This window comes from Peromyscus maniculatus, chromosome 5 (assembly GCF_049852395.1).
Source record: "Peromyscus maniculatus bairdii isolate BWxNUB_F1_BW_parent chromosome 5, HU_Pman_BW_mat_3.1, whole genome shotgun sequence".
NCBI lineage: Eukaryota > Metazoa > Chordata > Mammalia > Rodentia > Cricetidae > Peromyscus > Peromyscus maniculatus.
The window spans coordinates 117,595,730-117,617,524 of record NC_134856.1 but is presented as its reverse complement, the minus strand read 5'-3'; positions in this window follow the sequence as shown (position 1 = coordinate 117,617,524).

Below are 21,795 nucleotides of genomic sequence, written 5' to 3'. Positions count from 1 at the left end.
CCAACTAGTACACATCACATGATGATCTTAGAGAAGCAACCACAGACCCAACCAGCAGAGAGTACATGATAGGTCTTCAGTTGTTATATTCTTCATAGTTGTTAAATAAATGAATAGAAGAGGTGTGTGGATGGCTTGTGGGTGCCCTACTTTATCTATTTCTTTAGTTCAGTCTTTTCAAAATGTTAGCCCTTGCTAGTATCAGCCACTTCACCAGGGAACTTAATAGGAAAATGGTCCATCCCCTTAAACTGTGGCAGTAGGACCTGGCAGTCTGTCTTGATTCTGACTCATGCAAAAAAAGTTTCAGAAACTTTTCCCAGCAAATCCCAGGAACTCAACTACCCATGAAACACACTCCTAAAATTATGGCAATGAAAGTGTAAATCTCACAAGTCTCTGCTCTTAGGAGTTCTTTTTCAATAACACCTGTTCTTCAGTAAGAGTAGATGGCACTTTAAGGGTACAGTTGGGAGTTTGGTTCTTTCCCACAGAGTGAGTTGAGCTAGGATTTTCCTGACTCATAGATTAAATCTCAAGAGTCAACATTTCTCAAGTTCTCCCTAATAATGAAAAGGGTTGGATCCATTTTACAAGGACTCTATTGTTTCAGAAATTCAAATACCTAATTGAATCCTTAGCCATCAGGGAAGTGCAAGTCAAAACTTTATGAAAACTCTATTTCATCCCAGTCAGATTGTCTATCATCAAGAAAACAACAAATACTGGGAAGGATGCAAGGAAATGAACCTTTATATTCTGCTGTTGGGAATGTAAATTATTCAGCCATTATAGAAGCTAGTATGGAAGTCCCTAAAACTATCATATAATCCAACCATATCATTTCTAAGTAGATAAATATGCGTATCACTTTAACATCTGTGTCTACTGCTATACTATTCACAATAGCCAAAATATAGGGCCAACTTAGATGGCCATCAACAGGTGAGTGGACAAAAACAATATGGCACATTACAATCATGTTTCATTCCAACATAAAGAAGAAAAATACATCATTTTTAGGGGAAAATGAAGGAAACTGGAGATATGAAGTGAAACAATTCAGACTCAGAAAGATGGCGTCATATCTCATATGAACATCTAGATTTAAACATTTGCAATGTACTAAAATAGAGGTAGAAAAAGCACTATCAGTAGGAGGGGACATAGGTAATGAAGTGAATATGACTGAAATACATAATATCCACATAGAAAATGTTGTCGTGAGATGCAAAATTTTGTACAAGTAATATAAAATAATTACTTTTGTCAAACAAATATCTGAGTATCAAAATCACCCAGCACTTTATTTCATCTCTCCTCACTTCCTACCTCTGTCTGTCTCCAAAGAAGTCAGGAAAGAATGAAGGTTATCACCACCTTCTCTTTGTCTGTCAGCCAAGTTCTTTTATCCATCTTCATCCAGTCACCATGTGTCTCTGATTAACCCAGTATTAAAATGTGTGGAAGGGTGGCAAGAAAAGGGGCATTTTACTTAACCAGAATATGGATGATGGGTGCAACCATAGAACTTTCAAACTTTTGCCTCCTCTGCTGGGGCTGTGCCTGGTACCTACCAACCTAGCAGATGTTTCATCCATCCCCTGGTCCTTATTAGTACTCTCCCTCCTTGGTCCTCCTTCTTGGTATCATAGGCAACTCCCTTAGATAGGAGTATAGAAGTTGCTTCCAACCTGGTATACATCACTGTGAGTTGGTGGGGAAAGTTTTCACTTGGCTAAGCATCAGAGAGGGACCACTGCAAAGCACTCATCTGTCCTCGTTCCAGAGCCAGCCCAGTGCTCTGCAGTGTTTCCCCTTCTACAGACATGGGTAAACTTTAAGTTACATAAGAGACAAGTCCAAGCCTTGCCTGGTCCCTGTCATGACCCTCCAAGTCTCTCCAAAGGAGCTTGCTGAATTCTAGCATCCTTCCCTAAATTCTCAGCTTCCAGTGTTCCACCCTCAAAAGTGGGTCATGGATGAGTAGTTAGCAAAACTTATTTACATAAATCTCCTGACTCATGCTGCTATAACAAAATATCATGGGCTAGGTGATTTGAACAGCAATAAATTATTTCTCTGGGTTCTGGAAGTCCAAGATCAAGTCCACAGAAGATTGATTATCTGGTGATAGGCTGCTTCCTGTTGTACATGGCTATCTTCTTGGTGAGCCCGCTCATCGCTGAGACAGGAAGCAAGCTTTCTTAAGACTCTTACAAGAATACTATTCCCATTTTCTGGGAATCTACCTATAGCCTCAACTAATCCTAATCACTTCCTGTTATGGATGAAGCTGTTCAGATCCATGGAGTCTGAGAAGTAAGGTGGGAGGAGGTGGGGGGAAGATCAATATCCCCTTCAAATGCAGGTGACCAGTGATATACCTTCCTCCAACTAGGACCTGCCCTTTGAAGTTATCACTACAGACCAGATATCCACATCATAACAGTGATCAAGTTAGCCAATGTATGTGTACATACACACACACATACATACATACATACACACATATGCACATTTTATTTCATTTCTTTGAAGGCCCTCACAAAGCCTCATGTTGCTACCACATTGGGCTTAGGGTTTCAGCATATGAATTTAGAGAGAGCACAAGCATTCGCTTCATAGCAGATTTTTCTTTGAAACGTGAAATTGGTTGAGACCTGTGAGATATCAGAAATTGAGGTTGTATTTTAATATCCTTGTGTACAGTACACACAAATAACTAATATTTATGTTGTGCTTTCCAGTTTAATAAAGTGCCCCCCCAAAGTGTTAGAGAGGTAATGACTGTAATGGAAATCAATTCGTTCTGTAAGAAATAGAGTTTAGAGTTTAGAAGTCTAAAAGAGAGAACAACCACTTACTGCTGGAAGGTGGGATGCTGTTAAGAGCAATCCAGGGTTTGTTCAAAGTTTTAACAAAGATGCTTTGGAGATAGCCTTCTGTTCAGACACACCACTGTTCTCCTTCCTCCTCCTCCCAGCCTTGCGCCTGCCTCTCCCATAATGCTAGCTAGTTTTTGTCAATTTGATACAAAACTAGAGTCATCTGCAAAGAGGGAATCTCAGTTAAAGAACTTCCCTCATCAGACTGGCCTGTAGGAATATTTGTGGGGCATTTTCTTAATTAATGATTGGTGAGGGAGGGTCCAGACCACTGTAGGTGGTACCACCCCTCAGGGGAGAATTTGGGGTTATATGAGAAAGGTTTCTGAGAAAGCTATGGAAAGAAACCAGTATGCAGTATACCACCATTGTCTCTCTGCTTCAGTTCCTGCCTCTGGGTTCCTGCCTCTGGGCTCCTACCTCTGTGTTCCTGCTTGAGCTCCTGCCCTGACTTCCCTCAGTTATGGACTGATTTGCAAGTGTAAGATGAGATTAAACTCTTCCCTCCCCAAGTTGCTTTTGGTGAGAGTATTCTCTCACAACAGAGAAGCAAACTTCAATACAAACTATTATGCTCACCCTTTCATCCCCCCTATAATACTTGATAAAATAAGGAATTTACTCACAGTCTTGTTTTAGACATTCTTGAAATGGATACCAGCTGTCAACCCATGGCTTCAGGGCTCTACACTGAGTGTTAGGTGATGGTCTCTTTGGACAACATCTTAGAAACACTGCAGTCTCAGTCTTTATGCAAAAAAGAGAAGAATGTAGAAGTGATGAAGTCACACCATGGTCTCCAGCTGGGAGCTGTCCCATGGGGCCTGGGGCACTCTGACATACTCTGACTAAACTGCAGTCTTAGCCAGGTAAATCCAGATAACAATCCTCCCAATACCTGGATCCTGACTTGCCAATCATCCAGAACAGTGAAAATATTTTCTGGTCTGTGTAAATTATGAATCCCATCACATGTTGTCTATGACTAAGACATCAATGTCTAACTACAGATGAGTTCAGAAGACCAAGTTGCCTCCTTTCTGTCCCATGCCAGAGAATACTGCTAATTACCCCCATCAATTACAATCAAATGAATTTTCTGATTCAATAAGAATCCACAAGGACCAGGTTCTGTGGACTCTGAAGAACTTCATGAACCCTTCCACCTTCAAGGATCTCACTGTAAAGCCATCTATAACAATGCTGTAATTCTGTCATCTCCCCTCCAGCAGGTGTCTGCAAAAGCCAATGCACAGAACGTCTTAACCAGAGATTTCAAATATTGATAACAACTGCCCTTCAGTGCACAGTCCCTGGCCAGAAGGCATTGAGCATTCAGGGAAATGCATAAAGCCAATTGCTAAACTGCACTCTGCAACTGGACTCTCCTTAAGGGGCCAGTAAGTGGAGCACATGAATAATTTTACAGCACAAATAAAATCATTTCCAATTGTGCAGCATGTCTTCCCTGTGATGCTTAGTGATGGTTTGAACAGGCCTCCCACAATTCTTCCTCCCAATCCACTCACTGCTTCCCAGCAACTGTTTTGAATGCAAGAACAGTCGATCTTGACCACTGATCCAAAGACTTCAATGTTTTCCCAGGCTTAGAACCCTCTTCACTCTGTGAAAAATATCTGAACTCTTATCTGCTGTCTCCTCGAGTCCTTCAGACTCATAAGTACCATTTTCTCTAAATTTCCATTCTCGGCAACTGCACTCCTTATACTCCACTCTCTAGTAGGGAAGCATCCTGTTCAAGAGTCATTATACCAACTCCAGACTCTGCCCTTGGTTCCCTTTCAACCTTGCTAAGCCTAACTAGGTACTAGAACAATCTTTTTGGCTGCCTAGAATTTTACCCTTTTCCCATGTTAGGAGACTTCTGAGAACTAATGAGTTTTGATGGGAGACAGGGTCCACATCCCACCCCAATGTCTCTTAACTACCGCCCCCCCCCCGTTCTCAGTGAAGATGTTACAGTAGAGTCTGAGGTCACAGAGAGTTCTAAACCCTATACACATGCTCTATTCTCTATTTTCATATTATGATCAAGTTTATTTGATAAATTAGGCATAGTAAGAGAGTAATAACAGTAATTGTAAAGCAATTATAACAATATATTGTAATAAAAGTCATGTTAAAATGAACTTATCTCCCTCTTTGTCACAAACCCAGTGACAAAGGTATTATTCACTTTCCTGGAGGCACAGCGGTGAGCAACTTGTACCCAGAATGGCAACTTAATATTTGTGAATTGTTTGTTTCTGGAATTTTCCATTCATTTTCAGACTATGGTTGGCCATGGGTGATAGGAACTACAGCAACCAAAACCACAGAGAAGAGGGACTGCTGCACTAATTTTCTCAGCTGCCCTTGCAGCAAGACACAATGTGGCCTATACCTCTGGAGTGGCCCTGTCGTATCAGAAGTTCATGATCCAAGGAACCAAGCCTGGCAATGACAGCGACTGCAGAAGAGGCCACAATGTCATGGGGTCTGATGTGCATGCTCCAGGGACCAGACTCAGAGGCAGCCAGGGGTGAACATGACCTGGGGCTTGTTTCAGGATGGGAATCTGAGTCTGGCTTTCTAGATCTCAAGACTCTGCAAGTGACTCCACCTCCCTTTATGAAGCCTGGTTTTCTTCCGATTAAGAATCCTAAGTGATACAGTTTCCTGTGCATCATCTCAGACCCAACTGCTCTGAAACTGAACTCCATTTTTCCCTAAAAGCTGTTATTTATTATAATGTCCCTTTTTGCCTGCTGGAATCACACAGGCTGGAGCTTCAGAGTTAACATTTAACTTTCTCCACTCTCTGTCCTCAAGCATCCATTTAACCAGATGACACTGCTGGTCTTTGTGGATGACGCCTTCCTCGTTCATTCCTTCTTTTTCTTTGTCTGCTCAAACCTTCTGTAGTCAATCTAACTTTATCCAACATTTATACTAATGTAGCAAGCAGTATTCTATCTGCTCTCTCTGGCTTCAACTTTTTGTTTTTTTTTTATTTATTACTGTTATTAACTGGTACTAATTGTGCAAATTAATAGAGTGTGGTATATTCTGCATATGCATACTGCATTGCAGTGATCAACTCAAATCTCCCTTTTCCTAACACCTTCCCAAACATCCTCCCCACCATACTTCCCAATGCCCAGTAGTCAGCATTGTGCTTGTAGCCTGTTTCAACATCCACACATGAGAGAGCATATAGTAGTTGTCTTTTAGAGTCTAGTTTGTTTCACCTCATATAATGTCCCCTACTTCCTTCCATGTTGCTGAAAAGGCAAAATTTCATTCTGATTTAGAGCTGATAATACGTGTGTGTGTGTGTGTGTGTGTGTGTGTGTGTGTGTGTGTGTGTGTGTGTGTGTGGTGTGTGTGCGTGTGCTGTGTTTTCTTCATACAGTCATATATGTTAATTTCATGTCTTAGCCATTTTCAGTAATAACACAATGAATGTGGGCACACAGGTTGGCTTTTATAAGCTACTTTCTGGTGTCATTCTCTTTGGACCACATATTAGACCTGTTTTTGGCTTCATGAGGAAGCCCTGTGTTTCCTAAGTAGCCCTTCCTTTTATGTGTTCATTTAATGCCAATAACACTATTTTTATTGTGTTACACTCTGTTTAAAATCTTATAGCATCTCTCTCATCCCATAGGCAAAGTTCCATAGCAAACACAGCATGAGCACCATAGCAACACCCAGAAACCAATGACTTCCCCCTTCGATTTTCTGTTTGCATGTTGTCTCTACTCTGACCTCACATTAGACTGAATAGTATTTCACCCCTTTATGGGTTTCTCTGAATAAATGAAGCACTGCCGAGTGAGTGAGCAACTGCAGACCTCAGCAACACCCCAGGAGTTGTGGATCAAGTGTTCACACCACGTATGTCAGAGATGTATACCAGATGCCTCTGGTTCCTGAGTACTCTTCTGATCATGGAGCCAGTGACGTCAGCTTTTTCTATGTCACCTGAACACTTCTTCACCCAAAGCTCAATCACCCGAGCCTTATCACCTTTTTGATGCATTATGGAAAGCAATAGGGTTCTGCAGAAGCAACAACTGATAGACATAAGGAGCATGAATTCATGGCCTGATTTGGAAGAGTTTAAACCCCAGTCTGGCTGCTTCCTGAACATGAGCGCATATTCATTCTCTTTTGATGCTCAGTTGATTTCTGTTGTCTGTGTATCAGCAAGATGGCAATAGTAACAGAGTCAACCTGCTTAGGGCCAATGTGTGGACTAAACGGGTGAGTAGACTTACAGAGCTCACACTAATGCCTTAAAACTGCCTACCTGTTTATTAATATTGCCACTGGGCTTTCCATTCACAGAAGCCAAACAAACGTGCAATCCTTGCTTAAGCAAATTGGAGTTGGATTCCTACCTCCTTGTCCTAAAAGACATGATCATAAAGAACACAACACAAAAAGACCATAAGGGACAGGCTTCATTTTTCTCATGTTTATAGTGTGTTAGTGAATTCCTCAGCTGGAAGGCATATGGCTTTCTGTCTCTCCTTGCTATTTTAGCCATAGGAAAGTAAAAACAAGGCCTCCTTAGGATTACTAATGAATATTTTCCCCTTATATTTTCAGAAACTACACCCCCACACACACAAATAATATCATTCCTCTAAACATCTGATTTACCTACTTCTTTCTTAAATATTCCTTTTTTGCAAGGTGAAATATTTCAGTAATATAGAAGTACTAAAAATAAGGCTGGACATGGTAGTATGTACCTGTAAACCCCAGAACATATGAGACAGAGGCAGAGGTTGAAGGCAGATTTGATCTACATAGTGAGTTACAGGCCAGCAAGGGCTACATAGTGAGACTTTATCTCAGAAAAACGGGGGGGAAATTATCTCAAATAACATGCTGCTTTTCTTTTTTTTTTTTTTTAATTATTATTTTTTTTAATATTTATTTATTATGTGTACAGTGTTCTGTCTGCATGTGTCCCTGCAGGCCAGAAGAGGGCAGCAGATATCATTACAGATGGTTGTGAGCCACCATGTGGTTGCTGGGAATTGAACTCAGGACCTTTGGAAGAACAGTCTGTGCTCTTAACCACTGAGCCATCTCTCCAGCCCGCATGCTGCTTTTCTTTCTAGCATGCTTATAGTTTATTTTCTATAATAGGTCTTTAACCCATCAGGAATTTATGTAGATAGTAACAGAGAGACATCTGGTAGCTACTTCATTAATTAAATAAATAATCAATATTCCCTCTGATAATTTGTAATGCTTATTTGTCATTTGAATTCCAAGATATTTGCAGCTGGTTTCCAGATTATTTTTTCTCAGATTTGTCTATAACTGTCATTTTTACGAACTGCATTCTGGAGCCCTGTGTGGTGGAGATGAAACTTGGATTATTCCTCATCACTAATGACCCAGGCACATTTTCTAGAAAACTCTCCATTAGGAGACTTTGTCATTGTGTGAGTACCAAACCATGTGCTTAAATAAAGCAGAAGTTACCACACACCAAGCCTGTATACAGTTCACTTCTTCCTGCTCAGTCTTTCTTTGCAGAATTGCAAGGTTTGTCTTGTTGCTCTGGCAAGCACTCAGTTCAGTAATCAAGACAGTCTCAGCGGACCGCCTTACCTTCCCGCTAAGTGAGTCAAATGTGTTGTCATAGGGAAGTTCTTTGATTTCTGCTTTCTTCCAAGTTTTTATCTTTGATGACTGCTGGTTTGCTTTCATTTTTTTTTTGTAATTTCACTTTGCTTATCTTTATTGCAGTGCTTAGCATTGAACTCAGGGCATTGCACAGCCTAAGCAAGTACTCCAGAGCTAAGCTACATCCCCAGCCTCAGAAGACTGAATTTTGAAAAATATTTGTCCTATCTAGGGATGATGACATAATTTAGGATCTGTTCACGTAGTAAACTGAATTAATACATATGTTCTGTTAGACTATTAATGCCAAATCATTTGTCCTGTCCCTGGTTTGGAGGCACTGTCACTTTATTGAGGACTTTTCCTGCAATGTTGATGAGTGAGAGCTGCGCACACTTTTCCTCATAGTGTCCTTGACCGATCTTCATAACAAGATTATACTGGCCTCATAAAAGGAACTAGAGAATTTGCCTTCTATTTTAGTTGCTGGAACACATTATATAAGAGAAGAATTATTGGTTCCTTAGTATTTTATGAGAATAATTAATGAAATAGTTAGAGCCAATATTTTAATGGGTAATAGCTTTTTTTTTCCCAAATTTTTAAAGTCAGGACTGATTTTCTCTGTTTCTTTGAGTAGGTTAGCAGGAGTTATATTTTTCTAAGAGTCTATCTACTTCCACTAATCTTTCAAACTTATTGGCAAAGATTATCATAGATTTTAAAGTGCATAGTCGCTAGACTTAAAATTCTTTTTTATTTCTAATGTCACTTTTGGTGACATCGTTAATCATAAGGCTTTATATTATTAAAAGCTGGGGGGGGGTTCTTCAAAAAATTATTTTGCAGATAATTTGTTTCCTTTCTGATTTATTTCCCATTTTACTTTCTGCTTTTTATTATTGCACTCTTTGAGTTTATTCTGTTCTTATTTCCCTAACTCCTTGAGTTGTATGCTAATTTGGGGAATTTTAAATTTTTTGTCTTTTAAATTTACTTTAGGAATATGGTTATTTCTCAAAATACTGCGGTGGTGGTTTAAATGAGAATACCCCCACAGGCTCATATGTTTGGATCCTTGGTCCCCAGTTGGTGGCTCAGTTTGGAAAGGATTTGGAGGTATGGCCTTATTGGAAAAGATATGACACTGGTGGCAGGAATTCAGGTTTCAAAAGCCCCCACCATTCCCAGTTAGTCTCTCTCTGTCTCTGTCTCTTTGTCTCTGTCTCTCTCTGTCTCTCTCTGTCTCTCTCTGTCTCTCTCTGTCTCTCTCTCTCTCTCTCTCTCTCTCTCTCTCTCTCTGTCTCTCTCTCTCTCTCTCTCCCCACCCACCCCCTCCCCCGCCTCATAGTTGTGTCTTGGGATGTAAGCCTTCATTTACTGCTCCAGTGCCATGCCTGCTCCCTGCCGCCATGCTCCCTATCATGAGGGTCTTGAGCCCTCTGCAACTGTACCCCCAATAAACTCTGCCTTCTATAAATTGCCTTGGTCATGGCATTTTAGTACAGCAATAAAAAGTCACTAAGATAGCTACTTTATAACATTAAGGGTTTGGTTGATCAACATTGTGTTTTCATTCCTTTCTAGAGATGATTTGTTTTCTGTTGTGACTTCCACTGACACAAATCATTTGAATTTGTTGTCTTTGTATAGAGGATGGTTAGTCTTTCTTTAACTGATCTGTAGGGTTTTTTTTATGACAGAATATTTATATCAGTGGATAATCTACATGTCTTTTTTAGAGTTTTTGAGACTTGTTTTATGACTTACTAAATGCACAATTTTATTATACATATATATTTCACATGTTCTTCAAAAGAATGCCAAATATCTAAATATTGGCTGTATTCCTCTGTATAAACAATTCAACTCTCTGTTACACTTATCCACTGTTGATGAACTTGATATACCACTTTCTGAAAGAGAGAAATAGACTCTCCTATAATGCATGGATCTGTTTACTTCTCTCTACAATAATAGTAGTGTATCTTCTATTACAGTGGTAAAACACCATGACCAAGTCAACTCATAAAAGAAAACACTTAATTTAGTTTATAGTTTCTGAGGGTTAGAGTCCATGTAGGTAGAATGAAGGAAAACTGAGAGCTCACATCTTGATCCACAACCACAAGGCAGAAAGAGAGAGAACTAGAAATCTCATGAGTTATTTGAAATCTCCAACCCCACCTCCAGTGACACATTTCCTCCAACTAGGCTAAACCTCTTAATCCTTCCCAAACAGTTCCACCAATTGGGGACCAAGTATTCAAGTATATGAACCAATTGGGGCCATTCTCATTCAAACCACCACACAACGTTTGCCTTATATATTTGTTAATTTCATACAAGTTTAGCATGGCTTTACTTCCTGGTAATGTCCATCTGTGTCATTGCATAATGTCTTTAAAATAGATTTTATCTGACAATATTACTAAATTTCTATTCTTTTAATTAGCATTTATCTGAGATAGTTTCTATCTTTGACTTTTCTTCTTTTTCTCATTAAGATTTAGACATATGGCCGGGCAGTGGTGGCACATGCCTTTAATCCCAGCACTCGGGAGGCAGAGCCAGGCGGATCTCTATGAGTTCAAGGTCAGCCTGGGCTACCAAGTGAGTTCCAGGAAAGGCACAAAGCTCCACAGAAAAACCCTGTCTTGAAAAACCAAAAAAAAAAAAAAAAAAAGATTTAGACATATGTTTGTTCTTCTTTGGATATTGTTTTAACTTGTGTGTGTGTGTGTGTGTGTGTGTGTGTGTGTGTGTGTGTGTGTGTCTGCTTATGTGTACACTGAGTATTAAAGCCAGGGCCTTGAGCACGCTGAGCAAATGCTTTTTCTGAACTATATTACCAGCCCTGGTATATGTATCTGGTAAACACCACATAGCTATATTTGGTGAGGCTTTCTTAATCTGATTTAAGGATCTCTAGTTTAAATGAATTTTTAAGTTCCACATTTTTAATTATTGTGAATTTAAACTTATTCTTATCACCTTACCTGCCTACTTAACTATATTTTTACCTCTTTTCTCTTCTATTCTTCCTTTTTGATTACTAATATTGCATTTCAACTCCTTGTTTGCTTCCTCTATCAATAAGAAAGTTATGTATTATATTTTATTTTAGTAGTTTAATTTTAAATATGTAATTGTTAGGACAGAATCTCTCTTCTTCTTGAGCAGAGCAAAGACCTTATGTAACCTAGTCTGTGCCATCTGACACACAGGCCAAAATAACCGAGGTAAACAGGAATTGAATCTTAAACTGTGTTTCATTTGGAAAGTCAGCAATCTGAAAAAACAGTGGATTCACATCTTAACATCTCACCTCTAACCAGCATGTTGTACAGGAAGGGTAAAAGAATGCAGTCCATCATTCCAAAGCCTAGTGGTGCCCCTCTGGTCAGGTGATCAGTCTAGTCTCTGAGGTTAATGATGCTGGTCCTTATCCTCTCCTCTCTATAGCATAGGGAAGTTTCCAAACATCAAGAGCACCAAGTCTTACATTCTTCCTGATCTAGTCCTGTGGATGACATCTAGATTGAAGGTTGACTCACAACAAGCCATTAATTAATGTCATGCGCATGTAGATCCTGTCCTACAGAAAAAACTACAATGTGCTCTTACAACATAACCATCAAGTGCCCTATCACCTACACCATTTCAATTCTGATTCCTCATTGTTCCTGCTTTCTCTGTTAAATATACTTTCCAGTTCATTGTGTTGTATCCCCCCAAACAGTCGGCTACCATCAGTGCTGCTTTCATTGGGGATGTGATAGAGATGATTGTGTCTAACCTTACATTGTCCAGTTTCCTCCTCATCGCTACTCTTCAGCTCCTTATTTTTCTCTTCAGCTTCTTTTCTCCAAATCATTTCATTTTGTGAAGACTCATAATTCTAACTCCCTTTGCTTTAGTTTGAAAATTACTTCATTTTCCCCACACATTTTAGTGTTTGCCTCTCCAGGTGTAGACCTCAGCATTGATCCTTAGTTCCTTTTGGCCCATTCAGCATATAATTCACAGGCTTCCAGCTCCTACAGTTGTGATATTTCATTTGAAACTCTGCTATTGTTCTTTTGTAGGTAATTTTCTCTGATGTTTTAGAGTTTTTTCTTTGGTTTTAGCACAAGTAAACAATTTTACTATACTATGCTATAGGTGGGTTTATTTTTATTTTACCTTCAACATAAAGCTTATTCTCTTAAATTCTGATAAAATTATCTTTCACCATTATTATAGTTGAGGCCTCTTTCTGCTTATCCTTCTCTTCTAGAATTTATCCCAGATATATGTTAATTTCTTTTTTATTCTCATACTATTGATTTTGTCTTTATATATTCCAATTTCTCATCTCTTTTTGTTACATCCTGAGCAATATTTTTATTATAAATAGATTTTTTTATACAATATATTCTGATTGTGGTTCCCCTCCCCCTACTCTTCTCAGATCTTCCTCCACCTCCCTACCTAACCAACTTTATGCTTTATGTTTTCTTCCTTTAAAAACCCCACACAAATGAAATAAATAGTAATAATAATAATAATAATAATAATAATAATAATAATAAATGACAAAGAAACACACACACACACCAAAAAACCCCACACAAAACAAAACAAAAAAAACAACCAAACAAAAACCATAGACTTTGTTTTATGTTGGCCAACTCCTCCTGGACATGCAGACTGCCTTGGAGTGTGGTTACTATATCTGATGACTCTCCATTTGAAAATTGATTTTTTTTTCTCTTGTAACAGCTATTGGTTACAAATAGTTTCTTTCTTTTTTTTTTTTTTAGGTATGAGGATATTCTGAGCAAGAAAGTTTTTATTATGAGTAGTCAGATAAAAGGTACATCAAAAAAAGTAAATATTACATGTAGAATCATAAGAGGATATAATAGTTTCTTTTTTTATTATTATTATTTTACGACACCATTCAGTTCAACATAATAGCCACAGATTCCCCTGTTCTCCCCCTCTCGCCCCCCTCTCCTCCCAGCCCACCCCCCATTCCCACCTCCTCCAGATCAAGGTCTCCCCCGAGGACCGGGGTCGACCTGGTAGACTCAGTCCAGGCAGGTCCATTCGCCCCCTCCCAGACCGAGCCAAGTGTCCCTGCATAAGTCCCAGGATTCAAACAGCCAACTCATGCAACGAGCCCAGGACCCGGCACCAATGCACAGCTGCCTCCCAAAAAGATCAAGCCAAATGACTGTTTCACGCATGCAGGGGGCCTGATCCAGTTGGGGGCCCCTCAGCCTTTGGTTCATAGATCCTGTGCTTCCATTCATTTGGTTATTTGTCCCTGTGCTTTATCCAACCTTGGCTTCAACAATTCTCGCTCATATAAACCCTCTTCTTTCTCACTAATTAGACTCCCAGTGCTCCACCAGGGGCCCAGCCGTGGATGTCTGCATTCAGATTCCTCAGTCCTTGGATGGGGTTTATGGCACAACTATCAGGGTGTCTGGCCATCCCATCACCAGAATAGGTCAGTTCCTGCTGTCTCGCGACCATTGCCAGCAGTCTTTTGCGGGGGTATCTTTGTGGATCTCCGTGGGCCTCCCTAGCTCTCTGCTTCCTCCCCTTCTCACCTTCTCATGTGGTCTTCATTTACCATGGTCTCCTATTCCTTGTTCTCCCCCTCTTTTCTTGATCCAGCTAGGATCTCCCACTCTCTTTCCCTCGATCATCGCCCTTCATTGTTCCCACTCATGACCAGGCTGTTCATGTAGATCTCGTCCATTTCTCCGTGTCTTTTTTTGGGGTCCCATTTTCCAGGTAGCCTCAATTAGACATCAAAACGACCAACAGTCCAATTGAGAAATGGGCTTTAGAATTAAACAGAGAATTCTCAACAGAGGAAACCCAAATGGCTGAAAGACATTTAAGGAATTGCTCAACATCCCTAATCATCAGGGAAATGCAAATCAAAACAACTCTGAGATACCACCTTACGCCTGTCAGAGTGGCCAAGATCAAAAACACTGAAGACACTTTATGCTGGAGAGGATGCGAAACTCGGGGAACTCTCCTCCACTGCTGGTGGGAATGCAAGCTTGTACAACCCCTTTGGAAATCAATATGGCGCTTTCTTAGAAAATTGGGAATCAATCTCCCCCAAGATCCAGCTATACCACTCCTGGGCACATACCCAAGAAATGCTCAATCATACCACAAGAGCACTTGCTCAGCTATGTTCATATCAGCATTGTTTGTAATAGCCAAAACCTGGAAACAACCTAGATGCCCTTCAACTGAAAATGGATAAATAAATTGTGGCACATATACACAATGGAATACTACTCAGCAGAGAAAAACAATGACATCATACGGTTTGCAGGCAAATGGATGGATCTAGAAAAAATCATCCTGAGTGAGGTAACCCAGACTCAGAAAGACAAATATGGTATGTACTCACTCATAGGAAGATGCTAGATGTGGAACAAGGATGACTGGACTACTACTCAAATAGTTTCTTGGTTAAATGTGGAACCCTACTTCTTCCTCTCAGTGCTGGGGTCTTATCTGGTTTGAACTTATGCAGGTCTTGTTTGTACTGCCACAATCTCTGTGAGTTCATATGTCCATCAGTCTTGTTATGTCTAAAAGATAGGGTTACCTTGTAGTCATCGTGTATGAGTGTTTTGCCCACACGTGTGTATGTCCACATGTGTGCCTGGTGCCTGCAAAAGAGGGCACTGGATCCCCTAGAACTGGAGCTGTGGATGGCTGTGTGCCTTTAGATTCTGCAAACTAAGCACATGTCCTTTACAAGAGCAACAAGTGCTCATAATTGCTGAGCTAACTCTCCAGCCCCAGATCATTTATTTTTTACCAACTGCTCGTGCTTGAAGCAGAACGGCTCCAAGCTGCTTTGGCTCATGATGCTGGAAAGACAAGAGCACCTCATCCTGTGTCTTCTGAGGTTTAATCATCTCTGAAAATGTTACCATGGGAGAATTGAGACCATCCCAGGGAAGGCCATGCTAAAACTATTTCAATCATAGTTCTCTATCAATCTTCTTACATTTCAATAAAAAACATGCAAACTTTTGTGGAAATGCAGCAGATGTATAATACATGGATTGTTCCAAATTTGGGACTATTTGTAGAAGTAGTCATTTGAGACAAACTTCCTAAACAAAGTTCCCAAGAGAAACATAAAATGACTTTAAAAACACTTTTAACTGAAATAATGCTTCCAATACCAGATTAGGATTAATGATAAGTATGTTTCAGTAATAAGAGAAACAGAATGAGAAAGCATGACACACTGTAGCAGGAGGTGTTAAGGATGGACATTTTCTTCCGTGTCTTAAAATATAGTCAATAGTCTTATATGTTTCTAAAATTCCTAAGCAGATACATTTATCTACAGTATGATTATATTTACATCTACAAAAGAACACATTATTGTGGTGGTCACATAAGATTAAAATTCCTATCACCTAGTGATGTCATGGATGCCATTTTATAGAAAAAAATGACTATAAAACTGTATAATGTATCACACAGGTAGCAGTTTTTAGATCCCCTCTTTACCATCTCTGTTTTTGTAAGAAGGAAAAGTGGACACAAACCCCACCCCTAATCAAGAAGCTATTTACAAATGATACCTGCTAAAAGACTGAAATTCAGTTTTCTCCAATAGAGGGTCATTGAGTATACTGACCACACTCCAGGGTATGCCTCATGCCCAGGAGTAATTGCCCAAAATACAAAATATTTTCCATGTTTTTGTGTGGTTTTGGTAATATTTTTGTCTTACTGGGTTTTTTTGTTGGTTTATTTGTTTTTATTTTCATATTTTTATTTTGTCTTTTTTATTGCTTTTTCTTTAGATAGAGCAAGAGACTGAGAGAGTAAAGGAATGAGAGAGAGAGAGAGAGAGAGAGAGAGAGAGAGAGAGAGAGAGAGAGAAGAGAGAGAGAGAGAAAGAAAGAGTTGGGTGGATGGGGAGGTAGAAGAATCCGGGAGAAGTTGGGGACAGGGAAAATACAATCAAAATGCATTTAAAATTTTTAAATAAAAAATACTAAAAAAAATACAAAAAAATCCAACAAAAGACAAACTGATTTTGTCATTTTTCCTTGTGGGTGTGTGTACATGAGTGCAAGAGCTTATGGAAGTCAAAGGCATAGCATCCCTCAAACTCCATGGAGCAACAGGCAGTGGGTCCTGGGAACTGAACTGGGGTCCTCTGCAAGAGCAGCAAGTGCTCTTAATCACTGAACCATTTCTCCAGCCCCATCATGTCCCTTCACTGCATGAGAGGCCGTGTCAAGTGATTGGCCCAGACTTTCTAGGTTTGTGTAAGTGCACTCCATGATGGCATTCAATGACAAAATCACCCGATGCTCTATTCTTAGGACATTGCCCTGCCATTAAGTAATGCAGGCTGCATATAATTATCCTTGGTGGCATTTGTGCTTTTATCTGTATGCCTTTCAAAGCTGACTTAAATAAATCTCAGACTTGTGATGGTAAACCCTGATTTGTAGTTCTGGGTGTGTCTATAACTGTGTTTTCAGAAAGGTATGACTGAATATGGAAGAGCTGCCCTGAATGTAGGCTGCATCTTATCATAGGCTGGAGTCCAGAACTGAATAAAAAGGAAGAGCAAGCTGAGTGTTGGCATTTGTCTCTCATTCCTTTCTAGCAGCAGGTGTCTTATGACCAGCTGCCTCACGCCCTTGACTCCCCTACTATGATGGACTGTACCTTCAAACTGTGAGACAAAACTCTTCCTCCTTTGGTTGTTTTTGACAGGCATTTTGACACAGGAATGAGAAAACTAACATGAGTATCAACAAAACAGTAGCTCTAAACATTATATATAGCAATAAAGTACTATATAATGTACATAAAATATATATAGTAAAATATATACAAATATATAAGCAGTATATGTAAAGTACATAAAATATACTATTTACAAGTATATTATTATATGTACATTGTATTGTTTTATCAGAAAAAAATACCTGGAAGTCAAATTTCTGAAAAGGAGTATACAAATATACATTTCATTTCTGTTGCCTACTTAGTACCTAGAAATTTGCCTTAGGATCAGCTTCCACAGCAATAGTTGATATCACTTCTCCATGACAGCACCCCATAACTGGGAAACAAAAAGAACACACAGCTAAAGTACCATTGGGACACAAATGTTGATGGCCACAACATGTTGTGTATGGTTAAAAAAAAAAAAAAAAAAACAACTATGTTTCCTCAAGTCAAAATCAAAGCATTCAGAATACAGTGAAAATACTCACAGTGATGGGACCATGTATAATTTAACAACCCAGGAACCCCTGCTGTTAATGTTTGGGTTTCTGACTTCTCAGATTTATGTTTTACATCTTACTTATATATAAATTCAAATGGTTTCACACTATTATAAAAATGGAAACAGATAAAATTAAAAATAAGTAAATGCCAAGCATAGGTATAGAAGAGATTGAAAATTATAATAAAGCATAATGTATAACACTGTATTTTAAAAACTAAACTTACAACAAAAAGGCCACTGCAAAAATAAAGGTACCAAAATTGCTCGTGAAGAAATGGAAGCTGGCATAGAACAGTAACTGTAGAAATATGGGAGGCAGAAGTTTCACTCCAAAAGGCTCCGGGCTCCAGTGTTTTACCAGTAAGCTCCTCAGACATTCAAGGAACAGAACCCCCGACCCAAATGAACAGTTTCAGAGCCTATAAAAGGCAAGAGAGGGTAGACTAAGTGGCTTACACAGCAAGACAATCAAGAAGCTATGGGGGGATGGGGGAGAAACGTGACGTGGAGGTGAAAGATGGAACAGTGAGAGTGGACGAGCACACACAAGAAGGGAAGCAGAGAGGTGGAGGAGGGCAGGATTTAATCAACAACAGGTATTATGGAAATGCTAAGAGGAAACCCGTTACTTTGTATGCTAATTAAAAATAAACAGTTGAGATCAACCTGGTAGACTCAGTCCAGGCAGGTCCAGTCCCCTCCTCCCAGACTAAGCCAAGCGTCCCTGCATAAGCTCCAGGTTTCAAACAGCCAACTCATGCAATGAGCACAGGACCCGGTACCACTGCCTAGATGCCTCCCAAACAGATCAAACCAATCAACTGTCTCACCTATTCAGAGGGCCTGATCCAGCTGGGGGCCCCTCAGCCTTTGGTTCATAGTTCATGGTTGATCTCAGTCCTCGGGGGAGGCTTTGCCCTGGAGGAGGTGGGAATGGGGGGTGGGCTGGGGGGAAGGGGAGGGGGCAGGAGGGGGGAGAACAAGGGAATCCGTGGCTGATATGTAGAACTGAATGGTATTGTAAAATAAAATAAAAGGGAAAAAAAGAATAAACAAAAAAAAAAAGAAATAAACAGTTGAAAAGAGAATGAACTTTGAATGCGGACTTCTTCATTGTCCTCTCATATACGCATCATTGCTATTATTGCATGTAAATTACTTACAGAGATGTCACAGAATGTCTGTGAAAGTACTCAGTAACACAGCACTGATGGCATGGACACACCTTGGGGTCCACCCCAGGAAAAGCAAAGAGCCCCAGGTTTGTTCTTCAAAACCTTAGTTTTTCAGTTCATCACAAGTTTCTAACTCTCCTATGACTTGACTCTTGAAGACTGAGGATTACTTAGATATAAACTTGATTTGGGACTGGGTTTGCAGCTCAGTGGTAGGGAGAGTGCTTGGTGCTCAAACCCCAGCACAGGCACACACACACACACACACACACACACACACACACACACACACACACACACACACAAGCGCACACACCAAATTTCACCTTTCAAAGTTTCCAATCTTTTCTGATTACCATTGTGTCACACTGCACAGTGAGGGAGATTGTTGAAATGTAACTTTTATTGAAAAATAATTGTTCCAAATTGATATTCATGACAAAAACTTTCTGTGGTTTCTCACTAATCATAGAAATCTTGTAGGTTTTTTTTTTTCAGTCCCTTATTTTCATGTTCTAGATGTCTAGTGAAAATATGCAGTTTAATCTATTCAGGGATGATTAATCAAGACTATAAATTCTGTTTTCATTACTTCTCATTTTAAAATCAAATTGCCTTATAAGACATCTTACACATTATGTAATGATTTGCTTCAGCTCTATAGAAATGACCCAGAGACTGCATTCTTTTCAGAAGTCACGGGTCTAGCACATATCATCCACCCTGGCTAGGTAGATATAGAATTGGTGCTTCATGTACTAATGACCTTAAAATGTCTATCACCAGAAAATAACTCCAGACTGAAGCTACATAGAATTAAAGTATTTTCTGAAAAACACATTGCCTGAGTATTAAAAGGGAAAATGTTATAAAGCATAAAATAACTTATTCCTCTAAGACCCTAAAAGATTAGATTGCTTTTACTTCAAAAGCTCTTCATGAAATTAACATTCCTGACTTGAAATTTTTTAAAAAATTAACTTCCATACATAAAATAAATACCAAGTCTATTAATGTATCAATGTTATAATAATTTATGCTCTTTGAAATTTAGAGCTGAAAGACATTCAGCAGGGCAAATTTTATTGTCTCTTTTTTACACATAACATTGCTATTACCACTCTACTGAGAATATTTTGACCAAGTGAGTTCCAGGAAAAGGCGCAAAGCTACACAGAGAAACCCTGTCTCAAAAAAAAAAAAAAAAAAAAAAAAAAGAATATTTTGAAACACTAAAAATAAAATTTGTAAATGAGAAAGTGTTCTGAAAAACCAAGAATTACCTTCTCCTTTGATTTTCTATCTATCTGTAAATCTTGGGCTCACTGTGTGCCAGAACATGTAGATCTACTCAGCACAGCCACAGAGCATGGAATAGTCCTGAGGGAACATTGCCAGTTTCCACTGTGAACAAAAAGATGTGCATAGATTTTTGGACACGTGTATTTCTGCCAACAAAATGTCTAGAAGTGACTTACTGATTCAACTGGAATATGAATTCCTCTTTTGATGGATATTGCCAGAAAGTTTATAATGAGGCCCCATAAAGGTAAATAATATGGAAATTCAATAAAATACAGGAAAAATATTATTCAATTACTTGCTAAGTTAGGACTCTAAAAAATAAGGAAAATGCACAGCAAAAAAGAACCTATGTAAAAAAATGAAAACTGCCTTAAAATGGCATCTCAATTGAATTTTATTCCCACGCTGTTCTGAACTATGTGGATCACGGAAGCAGATATAAAACCAGAGGCCTCACCAAAGTATGAATCAAATAGAAAATCTGAACATACAGGTAGAAACTTGAGAGGTACCAGACCTTCACAAGACTTCACCACAAAAGCAAACAGGTAAAACATGCCGTGGAAAACTTCCTTCTTGTGACTCTTTGACAGATGACAAAACAAATTATCCTGATAATCATAAACAACAAACTGGGCCCCATGAAGGTCTGGGACTCAGGTTCTTAGTACCTGTGCAAAGTAAAAAAAAAAAAAAAAAAAAAAAAAAAAAAAAAAAAAACTCTCAAATGCATTGTTTTTTGCTGTTGTCTAAGCTAAAGTATACCTCAGGAACTAGCAGGGATTAAATGCAAATTCTCTGTGAAGAAGTGTAACATCAATGGAGGCTGTGAAACATTTCTAGATAGCTCAAGCTCAAGGTCTTTCATAAACACACACACACACACACACACACACACACACACACACACACACACACCTCAGTGTGGCAGTGCATATCTGCAATCCCAGCATCTGGAAAGTAGAAGCAGGAGGATCATCACAGACTCAGGGCCAGATTTGTCTACATCCTGAATTTCAAGCCAAATAGGGCCATGAAGCTAGTCACAGACTCAAAAGGGGTTGAGGAAAAAGAATGCCACCATGGAGAAGAAGGAGTGTAAGTGAGAGAAAGCAGGAAAACAAAATATACAGCAAGCTCAGAGACATAGCCGTTCTGGTTACAAAATAATGTTTAATATGTAGCAAGAAATTAAGTGACAGAATGTGAACAAGAAATACGAGATCTAAAGACAACTAGGAGACTTGGGGAAAATGAAATACTACCATTGAAAACATAAAATCCAAGGATAACTTCAATGGGTAAATGGAAATAGAAATACTGAACTGAAGAAGGACCCAGAATGTGTTCTGAGGAGATTTCAAGATGAAAGACAACGTGGAGTGTAAGATACAGCCTATCTTACATTCCACTGAACTTTCAAAATACGTAGCTGATTGATGCTACTTAGAAAAATCACATGAGCAAACTG